The 12,675-nt window shown below is 37.3% G+C and overlaps 1 long non-coding RNA gene across 2 annotated transcripts; it reads left to right on the forward strand.

Moving 5' to 3' along the window:
• The first annotated feature begins 1,022 nt into the window (after positions 1-1,022).
• LOC117293881 lies at positions 1,023-9,502 on the forward strand. Of its 2 annotated transcripts, XR_004519482.1 has the most exons (7): positions 1,023-1,141; positions 3,672-3,837; positions 4,334-4,495; positions 5,237-5,389; positions 6,477-6,638; positions 7,769-7,836; positions 8,562-9,502. It is a non-coding gene; the product is annotated as an uncharacterized LOC117293881 (long non-coding RNA). The 2 variants fall into 2 exon arrangements; XR_004519483.1 differs by lacking the exon at positions 5,237-5,389.
• The last annotated feature ends 3,173 nt before the right edge of the window (positions 9,503-12,675 follow it).

The raw sequence follows: 12,675 nt of genomic DNA on the forward strand, positions 1-12,675 counted from the left end.
AGATAAATAACAATGGGTATTAGTGTGTACTACAGGTAGACTGTACACAAGACTTTCTAGCCTTGTTATACAGTTTAAGGTAACATTATTTTGATAAGTGTACATATTAAATACTGGCCTAAAATGCAATATAGCCTTGTTAACATCAATAAGCCTTTAAGTGTGTACAAGGCTGTACCGAGTGTGCATTTTTTTTATAGCCAAAACTATGTACACTAATTGTCATTTATTATATTATATTCACCAAGACATTTATAACACATTCTAGTGAAACGTTTGTATTTTGCCATTTTCAACACTTTTGATAATATCAGCTCTCAAAGTACGTTGCTACAAAACTTAGTGGAATGTTTTTAAAATCGTCAATAAACAAAGAGAACTTTAAATGCTCGAAAAAAGGTGTTTCTCCTCAGTTTGTTTTAAATAAGGTTTTGGGTTTTAGTTACACAGGTAACTAAAGATTTTAAATTAACTTTCAAATTTGTGACATTTCCCATTCATAGGGCCCTACAATAAGAATGAAATTGATCAAAATACTGAGATGGCCTATGTTTAATAGTTATCAAGGGATTACAACTTTTATCTTTTGAAATTCGTTTCAAGATTCATTCTGGTTATTTATTATATTATTGGCAGATTAGTGTTTTTTGTCTGGGGTGTAAATAATTGAACGTTCTCGCTTCTACCAACTGTACCATGCGTATAGAGTCCCCGCTTAAAACTTGCGCCACCCCTAATGCCAAGTGGTGTGTGCCGACTTAACTTGGAGAGAGGGTTTGGATATCACTCCGCCGTACTAAAACTAGATTAAAAGGGCGCTCTTTGTCTTAAACAATTATTTGTTAAACACAATTAGTTAAATAATTCGAGCGAACTATTATTTTTGGCAAGAAAAATTGTTCGCATTTTTGTTTACGACGTTTAATCTAAAAATTTGAGGAACTATGATGTGGGGTGGGTGTATGTGTGTAAGCAAAGGACATGTGCACAAGGTGATGTGGTCAATTCCAAAATGGCGATTTTCGTGCAGCACATGAGTGAATGTTTTTATGCCTCTCAGACGACGGAAATGCCCCGAAATTACATGTTTTTTTCATGCACTTGGACAAGTTGGCTAGTTCCATAAGAATTGAGAATTGTGGTAAGTAACTTTTGCTTTATAAATATGTAAATGCAAACAAATATTGTGTTTTTGTCGAGTGTGCCAAGTGAAAAATTTTCCGAATGCATTCCCATTTCAACCATCCATTCCATGTGGCCCGGCCCCCGGCGCCGGGCCATCCAGTGGGACTGGGAGGGACCAATGACGGAGGCCGACAGCATGACTGGAGACTTGTTTTTTACACTCGCTACATTTTCTGGATTAGTATACAACATCGAATTACACTATTTGCTACTGACCTAAAATAAATTGCCCCATTGAATATGTATCCTCCTCTTATCTTCCCAGTTTTCACGGTATTATGCCTTTTTCTTTGAATTGGGAAAAAGAATGATGCCATATATAGGCCTACATCTATGCCTACATCAACCGATGCCCTAATTATCTTCATTATTTAATATGAAGTATGCAAACATATATTAAAACCTGATGGACATTGAAATGTTCACACCACACACCGATCTTCGATGACTTCTACTGGCCCCCATTTGTTTTGAGTTTTTCCTGTTTTCACGGCAAACGAGAAAATATGGTTTCCCGGTGAAGCCATACATGGAAGAAACATCTGCATGCAGTGACTACAAGTGTTCTTTGAGACTCTGTGTATGACTCTATAGCCAGCAGTTGTCTTCATTTTATTCAAAATATTTCTTATTAAATTTTACCATGGTACTTGCAAATAATAAAAAATAAAAATTAAAATAATAAAAAGTGTGAATAATTACTGGCTTTCAAATCTGATTTTTCTTTATTTTTTTCTTTATTTTTTCTTAATATTTATAATAAAGCGTATAAATAAACAGTGATAATTGAATCAACAAGCTGATGTTTAAATTTTAATATTAATAATAATATTGATAGGCCTATAGGGTTAAAAAATTAAAATCTCCAAAAATATTAGAAAATGACATAAGGCACATGGCTTCTTTAAGCCTCTGTATTTTTTTTCCAGAATGCTCAGCAAAATATTCAGTCACATGATTTGATCATCATGAATTGTGAATTGAAATAGTGTTTGATGAATCTTTTTCGATGGGCAAATATTTGTATAAGGCCTCAACATTATGACATATTTTTGTACCTCGTAGAAATGCCTAAAATACCAAACTTGTTGCATTTACAAGTGCAAATGAACAGTGGAGCCTTACGTGTTTCTAAGTTTTGGTCAAGGGAGAGGAGATTTTTTGCTTGGCAAATACAACCACACAATTTTTATCTAGGGACTGTTTACATCGCGCACAGAGAGATAAAAGATTTGCCACGATTTTAGGGACACCTCGAAAACAGACCTCCTACGCTTTTTCTTTGAATTGGGAAAAAAATAATGATGCCAAATTATTGCAAATATCAACTGATGCCCTAATACCTTCATTTGTTTAGGCTTAAAAGTATAAGAAGTATGCAAATATTAAAACTTGATGGACATTGACATTTTCATACCACACACCGATCTTCGATGACTACAACTTGTCCCATTTGTTTTGAGTTTTTCCTGTTTTCAAGGCAAACGAGAAAGTATGGTTTCCCGGTGAAGCCATACCACGGGACTTGGTTGAAACATCTGCAGTGACTATGTGTATGACTCTATAGCCAGCAGTTGTCTTAATTTTATTCAAAATATTTTTTATGACATTTTAAAAATTACCATGGTAATTTGCTAAAAATTAAAATAATTTTTTTTTAAAGGCTGTGGACACTATTGGTAATTACTCAAAATATTTATTAGCATAAAACCTCACTTGTTAACGAGTGATGGGGAGAGGTTGGTGGTATAAAGCATTGTGAGAAACGGCTCCCTCTGAAGTAATGTAGTTTTCGAGAAAGAAGTAATTTTCCACGAATTTGATTTTGAGACCACAGATTTAGAATTTGAGGTCTCGAAATCAAGCATTGGAAAGCATACAACTTCGTTTGACAAGGGTGTTTTTTTCTTTCATTATTATCTCGCAACTTCGACGACCAATTGAGCTCAAATTTTCAAATTTGGCAAATACTCCCCATGAGACCATGGAGTGGTGGGGAAGAGGGAAATTACATGCCAGAGAATTATTATTATTATTTTTTTTTTTTTATGCCAGAGAATTATTGACCAATTCCAGAAGTCTGGGCTTGGATGTAGAGCATGCCCTGAAACAGGTAGACATTTTGGGAGGCAAGTAACTGGTTTTGAGACTCCTTTTCTCAAGTTGCTTTCAGGGAATTGCACCTCGCTGAAAGCATGGGGAAAGCGAAATAATTCCTTTAGTTTAAGCTAAATCCTTATTTTCAGAGAGTTTTCACAGTGGTTTCACTGCAGAGATTCCCCCCCCCCCTGTCTCAAATGCATACCATTTAGGGACCGTTGCCGGCATGCTTTGCCTCTAATGGATCCCTCAGCAGTGTCACATTGTTTTTGAAGTACTGTTAGGCCTACTGTAACTGATCTTTTTTGAGTGATGTTTTTTTGTTCTTTTTTACTCTGTGGGAAAATAAATGAACCTTGAATCTCATTCTCTTTTTTCATCTACAGATCAAGTGATCCAAACTGCGGTTGTCAGATCATCAGTCAAAGTGCCGTCCAGATTATCAGATCATCAGTCATAGTGGCAGTCTGTGTCGCACAGAGCAGAAGTGATGCTGAAGCCTAGTGTCCAGCAATCTGCGATAAGACAACTCATTTAATTTCCTGTCTACAGGTAGGATACAAAATTGATCTTAGTAATACAAAATCAGGGTGAAAATTTTGGAGGCCAGTAGCTGGTTTTGGAGACTCCTTTCCTCCTGAAAGCATTGGTGAAAGAGAAATAGTTCCTTGAATTTTAGCTAAACCCTAAATTTCATTGAGTTTTCACAGTGGTTTCACTGCAGAGATTTTCAGAGTGTCAATGGCAAAATAACTTTTGATTCCCCCCCCCCAAAATGTTTTTAATTTCATTCGCGTTGGACCCCCATGGTACGCTCATAGAGGTAGAAATTTGTTAAGATTGTCTGTCTCACATGCATGCCATTTAGGGACCATTGCCGGCAAGCTCTGCTTCTAATGGATCCCTCAGTAGTGCAACATTTCATCTAGTTTTTGAAGTACTGTTAGGCCTACTGTAACTGATTTTTTTTGAGTGATAATGTCTTCTTTCTTTGAATACTGTGGGCAAATAAATGAACCTTGAATTTCATTCTCTTTTTTATCTACAGATGAGGTGATACTGCGGTTGTCAGATCATCAGTCAAAGTGCCGTCCAGATTGTCAGATCATCAGTCATAGTGGCAGTCCGTGTCGCACAGAGCAGAAGTGATGCTGAAGCCTAGTGTCCAGCAATCTGCAATATGACAACTCATTCAACTTCCTGTCTACAGGTACGATATACAAATTTATATTGATAATACAAAATTGGTGGTGGAATTGGCGTAGTGTATCTTTCCTAAATGGCCTCCACCTCTAGGACTTCCAGTTCGAATCACACCGGGGGGCACTAGGCGAATAGTGAAATTTTGCTATTCGAAATTAACCAGATATTCAAATAGTTTTTTTCGCCAATAGAGGGCGCTATTAAAAAAAAAAAAAAGAGGGCGCTGTTCGTTTGTGAATGAGATCTTATGGGCGGATTGATATTAGTTTAAGACAGTGTCACTCGGTTCATTCATAAAAATAACTGGATCTAATTTAAAGATGGCGATTTGCTTATTCTTTTGACCGTGATTGACTCTACGTGAAGGAAAACTTTCATAATCTTTGAACAATTACGTCAGAAGTGTCATTGTTTTAACTCTTCACGGAGGTGAGCATAGTTAAATACTTAATTTATGCTGTTTTATGCTGTCTTAATAGAAGTTTCTTAAGGATTCAGACAAAACATTCCTATCGGTTGTCGCCCGACGTCCACGGATATTCGGATATTAAAGAATATCCGGTTACTTGGTTGTAATTACAGGACTATCCGGTTTATAAATAGGTATTCGTGCCCATTGCGGACTCGCATTACTTTTCCTGTGTTGAACTAGCTGGTATTGGACACTTCTGCCTGACTGAATGAATAGTTAACTCGCTAAATGTTTACATTTTATGCATTTCTAAATGTGTTTTGTCAACATGTACAGAGATGAACTGATGAAGAGCCCAGAAATGTCTGATCTTCATTGATGGATGGCTGTCAATCACACTGAGCAGAGGAGTCTCAATCTATCACTGATGAAGTCTTTGAGAGTCTCCAGCAGTCTGCTTTGACAACTCAATCAACTTCACATTTAAAGGTGCGAAACAAAAACAGGTTTTTTTAAAAGCTGAATTACTAACCCCCCCCCCCCCCCCTTATGTGATAGAAATGGCTCAGGTTGGATGTGTGGTGTGGCATCAGTCAGAGATAAAGAGTATTATTCTCTGATGTGTTAACACTGTATACTCAGTACTTTCCCCCTAGTTCTGTAGAAAAAATTGAAGGCATACTACTGGGATGGGGTTCGAACTCACAACCTTTGCAATTCTAGAGCAGTACTGTTCAGCACACTGTTGGTAGACCTATGTTGACATTGGATAGTAGATCATGATAACTTTGCAAACTACCCCCATGAGACCATGGGGTGATGGGAAGAGGGAAATTACAGAAGAGAATTATCGACCAATTCCAGAAGTGTGGGCTTGATGCAGAGCATTCCCTGAAACAGGGTGACATTTGGGGATGAGACTCTTTTTCTCAAGTTGGTTTCAGGGAATTGCAACTCGCTTAAAGCATGGGGGAAAGAGAAATAGTTCCTTGAATTTTAGCTGGTGTAGTGTATCTTTCCTAAATGACCTCCACCTCTAGGACCTCCGGTTCGAATCACACCGGGGCACTACATGGTTTGGGTTATCAGTTCCTAACTGTGACTGTGTGAGTTTTCACTTGAAACATTTTTAAGTCTGGGCTTGGATGGTGAGCATTCCCTGAAATCAGGGTGACAATTTTGGAGGCCAGTAGCTGGTTTTGAGATTCCTTTTCCTCCTGAAAGCATTGGTGAAAGAGAAATAGTTCCTTGAATTTTAGCTAAATCCTAAATTTCATTGAGTTTTCACAGTGGTTTCACTGCAGAGATTTTCAGAGTGTCAATGGCAAAATAACTTTTGATTCCCCCCCCCAAAATGTTTTTAATTTCATTCGCGTTGGACCCCCATGGTACGCTCATAGAGGTAGAAATTTGTTAAGATTGTCTGTCTCACATGCATGCCATTTAGGGACCATTGCCGGCAAGTTCTGCTTCTAATGGATCCCTCAGTAGTGTCACATTTCATCTAGTTTTTGAAGTACTGTTAGTCCTACTGTAACTGAACCTTGAATCTCATTCTGGTTTTTTTCATCTACAGATGAGGTGATACTGCGGTTGTCAGATCATCAGTCATAGTGCTGTCCAGATTGTCAGATCATCAGTCATAGTGGCAGTCCGTGTCGCACAGAGCAGAAGTGATGCTGAAGCCTAGTGTCCAGCAATCTGCGATATGACAATTCTTTCAACTTCCTGTCGACAGGTACGATACAAAATTAATATTGATAATACAAAATTGGTGGTCGAATTGGCAAGTGTATCTTTCTTAAATCGCCTCCACCTCTAGGGGGCACTACATGGATTGGGTTATCAGTTCCTACCTGTGGTTGTGGGTTTTCCCCTTAAAACAATTTCTGGGATGTTCCTCCCACATCTGAAACTGAAACTTCATTCTGCATTGGGTTCTGACTCGTTTTTAAACTGCCAGTTAAAACCTTGCAGGTTCGTGACCCCGCCGATTTTAAACGGCAGTATAAGAACGAGTCGCTACCCTTTTATTCACTTATTCAAATACAAGCGAATATGACTGGACATTTTAAAATAATTTTGGGCTGAACAAAGAAAAAATAACTTGAGCAGGATTTGAACCTACAACCTCCAGATTGACACGCCGAAACTCCACCACCTGAGCTATCTAGCCCTATTACTGGTTTACCCTACACCCCTGGCTGATCCCTTGCCATAAGACAGTTTTAGGTTGAATGGGTTCTGACTTGTACCCTGAACAAATCAAATTTACAAAAGTGCTAATCGCTGGATGGCTCTGTTCAACTGAGCCAACTGATCGACCTACAAACTGAGTTAGTGGATCGCATCCCCGTTAATCCAAGGTCCCAGGTTCAAATCCCACAGTTGTAAAGTTTTTTTTGACCCTGCCTCTAAAAAGATGCAAATTCAGGGCCTGTGATGAAATTTGCCCTGGTGTGTTGTATGTTGTGGTCATTAAAAACTAACGGACCATGTAACTTTTTTCTGCAAAAAGAACGATCTTCTACATTCCAGGGCCTTTCTAGCGGGCAAGATACTCTCACTGCTTCCACATAACTTCAAGATTTATAAAAGAGGAACAAACTAAATAAGATTATAGATGCTCCTTTCATCATATCAAAGGGATACAAAATCAGACATTGCAATTATCATACAACGTTTTCTTGCATGTACAAACCACGCCTGCAGGAAGTCCAACCTCTGTGATGAATCTTCTTTAAGCATATGTAAAATGCCTCAGGTTTACATGGTCTATAGATTGAAATTAAATTGTCCTTCAATAGCTGTCTAGGCTTTATTGTCGTTATGTTAAACTGGTTTTCTAACCTTGTTTCATTTACTCAGATCAACTAATCCAGACAGTTGAGAGTGTCAGATCTTCATTCTACCTCTGCCATCAATCAACTTTACAGGTATGTAAACATTATTGGGTGGAGACAAAAAGGCTAATTATTTCTAAGCAAAACTCAAGTAGTTTGGGTTAATACCCTGGTACTCCTCAGTTACTAGCGTAAAAACTCTTTGCCCTCTTTCATAATCAATGATAGCATGGGCCACATTCACTTATCTATCGTTCTTCCGTTCATCAGTACATCTATCCAGTAGAGTTTAATGAATGTGCAGAAATGAAAACCTTTGCCTTTTTATCATGGTTTGTAGTAAAGAAACATAATGTGAGGCGATATTAACTAACACCAAAGAGTACTTGTGCAACTAAGTGACTTAATCATTGAGAAGCATAGAAATCCCCTACAATCTTGACTTCTAGAGTAGTGGCCCTGGCTACAAATTGTTTTACCTACTGCTACATGCAAAATAATACTGTTCACAAACTTGATTTTGGCAAAAATAATTGCACCAAGTAGTGCAACATCCATGCACAAGTTCAGATAAAGTGGATACTTTTTGGATTTATACCTTTTGTACTTTTTGGATTTATACGACAAATCTAGCAGTTGGTAAATGTCTGTTACAGACAACATGACCAGCCAATGCCTTAAAGTATAGTGCCTTTAATCAATTCTAGAGGAGTAGAGGGAAATGCTTTTATGAATCATTGCCTTATTAATGGGGATTGCTATACAAATGAAGGTGTTAAATCTTGTTCTTGTTCCGCCCTTTTTTCCATTTTCTGCAGATCAACTAAATACAGACGGAGAGTTTTGGATATTCACAAGGAGTTTGCCAACCATCATCGATGCCTCAACCTTTTTGTATAGTTTGTAATTAGTTGTAGATTACTGGTATAGATTTAAGGTTGTTAGGTGTGGTGAATTGATCACACTCGCCCCTGTGAAATTCTGCACTTCCCCTGTGTTGTGAATTTCTTGCACATCCAACTTGTCTTGTGAATTTCTCCCACTTCCACTGTGGTGAGTTGCTCATACTTTCACCTTGTGTCGTGAATTATCAAGTTTATAAACTGAAACGTTGTCTAGGGCTGAGTTGGAAGAATGTTTCGCTATCTAGTCTAGCACATTCATTTCGCTCATTTAATTTAGATGTATGCTGATGTATGGAGTTGACAAACTTGGTTGCCATATAGTGGAGCCGGTATGGGAATTTTTCCCCACAGGGGTTTTTGCCCATCTCATATATCAGCAATTAGCAGGCATGCAATATCTAATTTGTACGGTTTTGGTTTTCTCAGCCATTAAAAATTTGAAAAACAGCACAAAATCTTGCTGTGCTAGGATTTCTGGAAATGTCAAATCTTTTTTCAAAATATAGAGTTGCATGACTGAAATAGGAGACACTTTAGTGTCTAAATTCTTAGGAGTCAAAAAAATTTGACCTACCTACATGTAATACTATTTTATTTATTTTTTGAATATTTTTGTAGATTATTCAACGTTTCTGGGTGTGCCAGGGTGCATCACACTTCCTTTGTGTGTAGAGTACAGACACTTTCCCTTGTGTTACTCTGAGTTGCTCACACTTCCTGTGTGTGTCGAGTACAGACACTTTCCCTTGTGTTACTCTGAGTTTCTCACACTTCCTGTGTGTGTCGAGTACAGACACTTTCCCTTGTGTTACTCTGAGTTACTCGCACTTCCTTTGTGTGTCGAGTACAGACACTTTCCCTTGTGTTACTCTGAGTTGCTCACACTTCCTTTGTGTGTAGAGTACAGACACTTTCCCTTGTGTTACTCTGAGTTTCTCACACTTCCTTTGTGTGTTGAGTACTGACACTTTCCCTTGTGTTACTCCGAGTTGCTCATACTTCCTTTATTTATGTGTTGAGTACAGACACTTTCCCTTGTGTAACTCGTGAGTTGCTCACACTTCCTTGGTGTGTCGAGTACAGACACCTAACCCTGTGTTACTCCGAGTTGCTAACACTTCTTTGTGTGTTGAGTACACTTTCCCTTGTGTGACTCTGAGTTGCTCACACTTCCTTTGTGTGTTCAGTACAGACACTTTCCCTTGTTTGGTTTAGCCACTTTCACCTAGGAGAGTTACCCACACTACCCCCTGTGTGGTATACTACTAAAACGTCCCCTTTAGTTTAACAAGATCCCTCCCTTTCACACTCAAAGGTATATGATTCAGATTCGTACGTGCCAAATTTACAAAGCAAAATCTTTGAAAATCATAGAAAACATTCCCTTGCAGATAACCAGAGCACCCTGATTGCCTTCTTGGGAAACAGTTTTACCAGTCAGAGAGCTCTCTGATTGAAACTGTTCAAAGACATTTCAAACAAATCTTTTGGCTGAACTTTTTGATGAATTTAATTTATACCTTTCTTGCGGATAATCAGGGCATTCTGATTGTCGTCTTGGAAAACAGTTTTACCAGTCAGAGAGCCCTCTGATTGAAACTGTGCAGGTATTTTAAACAAAACTTTAAAGAACTTTTGGATCTTGATTAAATGAAAAAATGCAAACTTATTCTTTTTAACAATTAATTCTGAATCATATGTCATTGTATTGTTTAAGTTAAATGTACGAGCTGCTCCTACTAAAAAGTGAGACCGTTTAAAAGCGTGAACCAAAATAATGACTTTTCTTGCAAGCCATTAACTTTGCTTTAATGATCAAACACAATGAAAAACACTATGGAAATCTTTGTAAAATTTTTAAAAAGTAATGGCTTTTCTTGCAAGCAAAGCCATTATTTTGGTTTCAATGATCAAGCATATAAATAAAACTATTGCAATCTCAGTTAAAATTTTCAAAAAGTAATGACTTTTCTTGCAAATGAAGCCATTTACTTCGTTTTGTTGACCAAACATGAAACAAAACTAGGGAAATCTCAGTATCTTGCAGAGATATGGAAATTTCTATAAAAAAAAATTTACATTTTTTTTTTACTTTCTTATGTTTGTTTGAGGGTCAGGTTTTTTTAATAAAATTTTCAAGATTTAAAACATGGACTCATTGTGTAGGAGCAGCTCATTTTGATGAACTTAGTTCATGTATGTTAGGGCCTCATCCAAACCCATGAAAAACTCGCAGAGTTGTGCAAACACCTGTGCCTGTTGGTGGACCCCCTCGGCTGCCTGGAACAAGTGTTGGTCCTTCGGGCCCGGGTGCAATGGAAGGTATGTTCTCCGTTCAGTGAAATTCTTTTAGATGCACAACTAGTGTTCTCCTTCACTGGTGTAATGCCTTACAAAATTTGACGAGCTAGAGCGAGCATTTGTGGAAGCATGCATTCATACTAGGGCCTGAGCTGGAAGGTAGTGGTTGGTCCCTAAAACGTTCTGGTCGGCAAGATCTCTCAAGACGTCGGGATGAGGGCCCCTTATTATTTAGCCTTTTGTTGGTCACGTCATTCTTTTGTTTTTGAGTAAACAGGTTTGTACTGGGGATCTTTTGAGATCATCAAGGGTGCTTTGAGATGTCTTCGCTTGAGCTAATGGAATCTGGACCCGGTGGATGATGAGGACTTCTATTCAGTTGATGATATGAGGGCTGGAGAATTATGTTCTGCTTGGTCATGCCACACCACATCCAAAATATCTAGTAAGAACACCAATTTTATTGCCTTTTGATATCAAAGATGACATTGGATTCCTATAATTTGTAGTTGTTTTGAAATGGTTGTTTTTGGAAGAGGTCAAAGGTCAGGTCTATGTCAAGGTTCTTAGTGTCTGGTCACTGTTGAGGGCAAACTACCGCTGGAGATCACATAAATCTAGTTTTCAAAGCAATGCCAAACAGAAAGTTTATCATAAAAGTTCTCTGAAACTTTGCAACATTTACAACTAAAACTTAACATTTAAAACTTATCTGAGACCATGGTTTATAAAATCACCTGGTAAAACTAAATTCTTTTTTTAACAGAGAGTCTAAAGAACAAACTTATTACAAAAGTTTATTCCAAACTGAATTTTATTTTAGGATATGAATTTTAAAACCCAATTAAAAGTGGATCAAATTAGGGTAAAACTAAATTAGTTTTCAATATGTATAAACTAAAAGTTTATCATAACATTTTTTACTTCTCTAAAAGCTTGGGACACTCACAACTAATTCTTATTCTAGAATACGAATTTTGAAATCAAACTAAATGTGGACCTAACACTTGCGAGGTTAACATTGAAGTCTTTGGATAATTTTTTTATTTTTAATTAGACTAGGGTAAAACCAAAATTGCTTTCAACATGTCTTAACAAAAAGTTTTTTTTTTTTTTTTTCACTTCTCTAAAAGCTTAGGACACTCACAACTAAATCTTTTCCTAAGATATGAATCTAAAAAAAACTAAACGTGGACCTATAAACACTTGTGAGGTTGACACTTAAATCTTTTGAGAATATGTTTTTTTTAAATTCAAATTAGGGTAAAATTAAATTAGTTTTCAATATGATAAAAGTTTTTACTTCTCTAAAAGCATGGGACACTTCTAAAAGTAACATTTATGGCAGAAAATATTGGAACTTCTCAGCATTCAATCAGTACTAGCGAGGACCCGTTACTAAGTTGTTCAACTCAATCTCCATTTTGTGTCAAAGGTCATTTATTGGTCACCCAACATTTAAATCATTGAATGAAAGGTCAAAGGTCATTTTAAGGTTGCAAAGTGAAAATTTTTTCTCGAAGTTTTGTAGGTTAAAATTACAGCACACAGATGGCATCTGGTTATTATTGCACGCAAGCATTGGTCTTTTCACCAGTGACGCTGTTTACAGAAAAAGGAGTGAACCTATGTGTAACCCAAAACGGGGGTGAGCTGAAGAATCAAAAATAGTTTCTGTCACAATGAGCAATCAATTTACAGTGAATCTTTGACAAAAGTTGAAACC

Source organism: Asterias rubens, chromosome 8, assembly GCF_902459465.1.
Source record: "Asterias rubens chromosome 8, eAstRub1.3, whole genome shotgun sequence".
In the NCBI taxonomy this organism is placed as follows: domain Eukaryota; kingdom Metazoa; phylum Echinodermata; class Asteroidea; order Forcipulatida; family Asteriidae; genus Asterias; species Asterias rubens.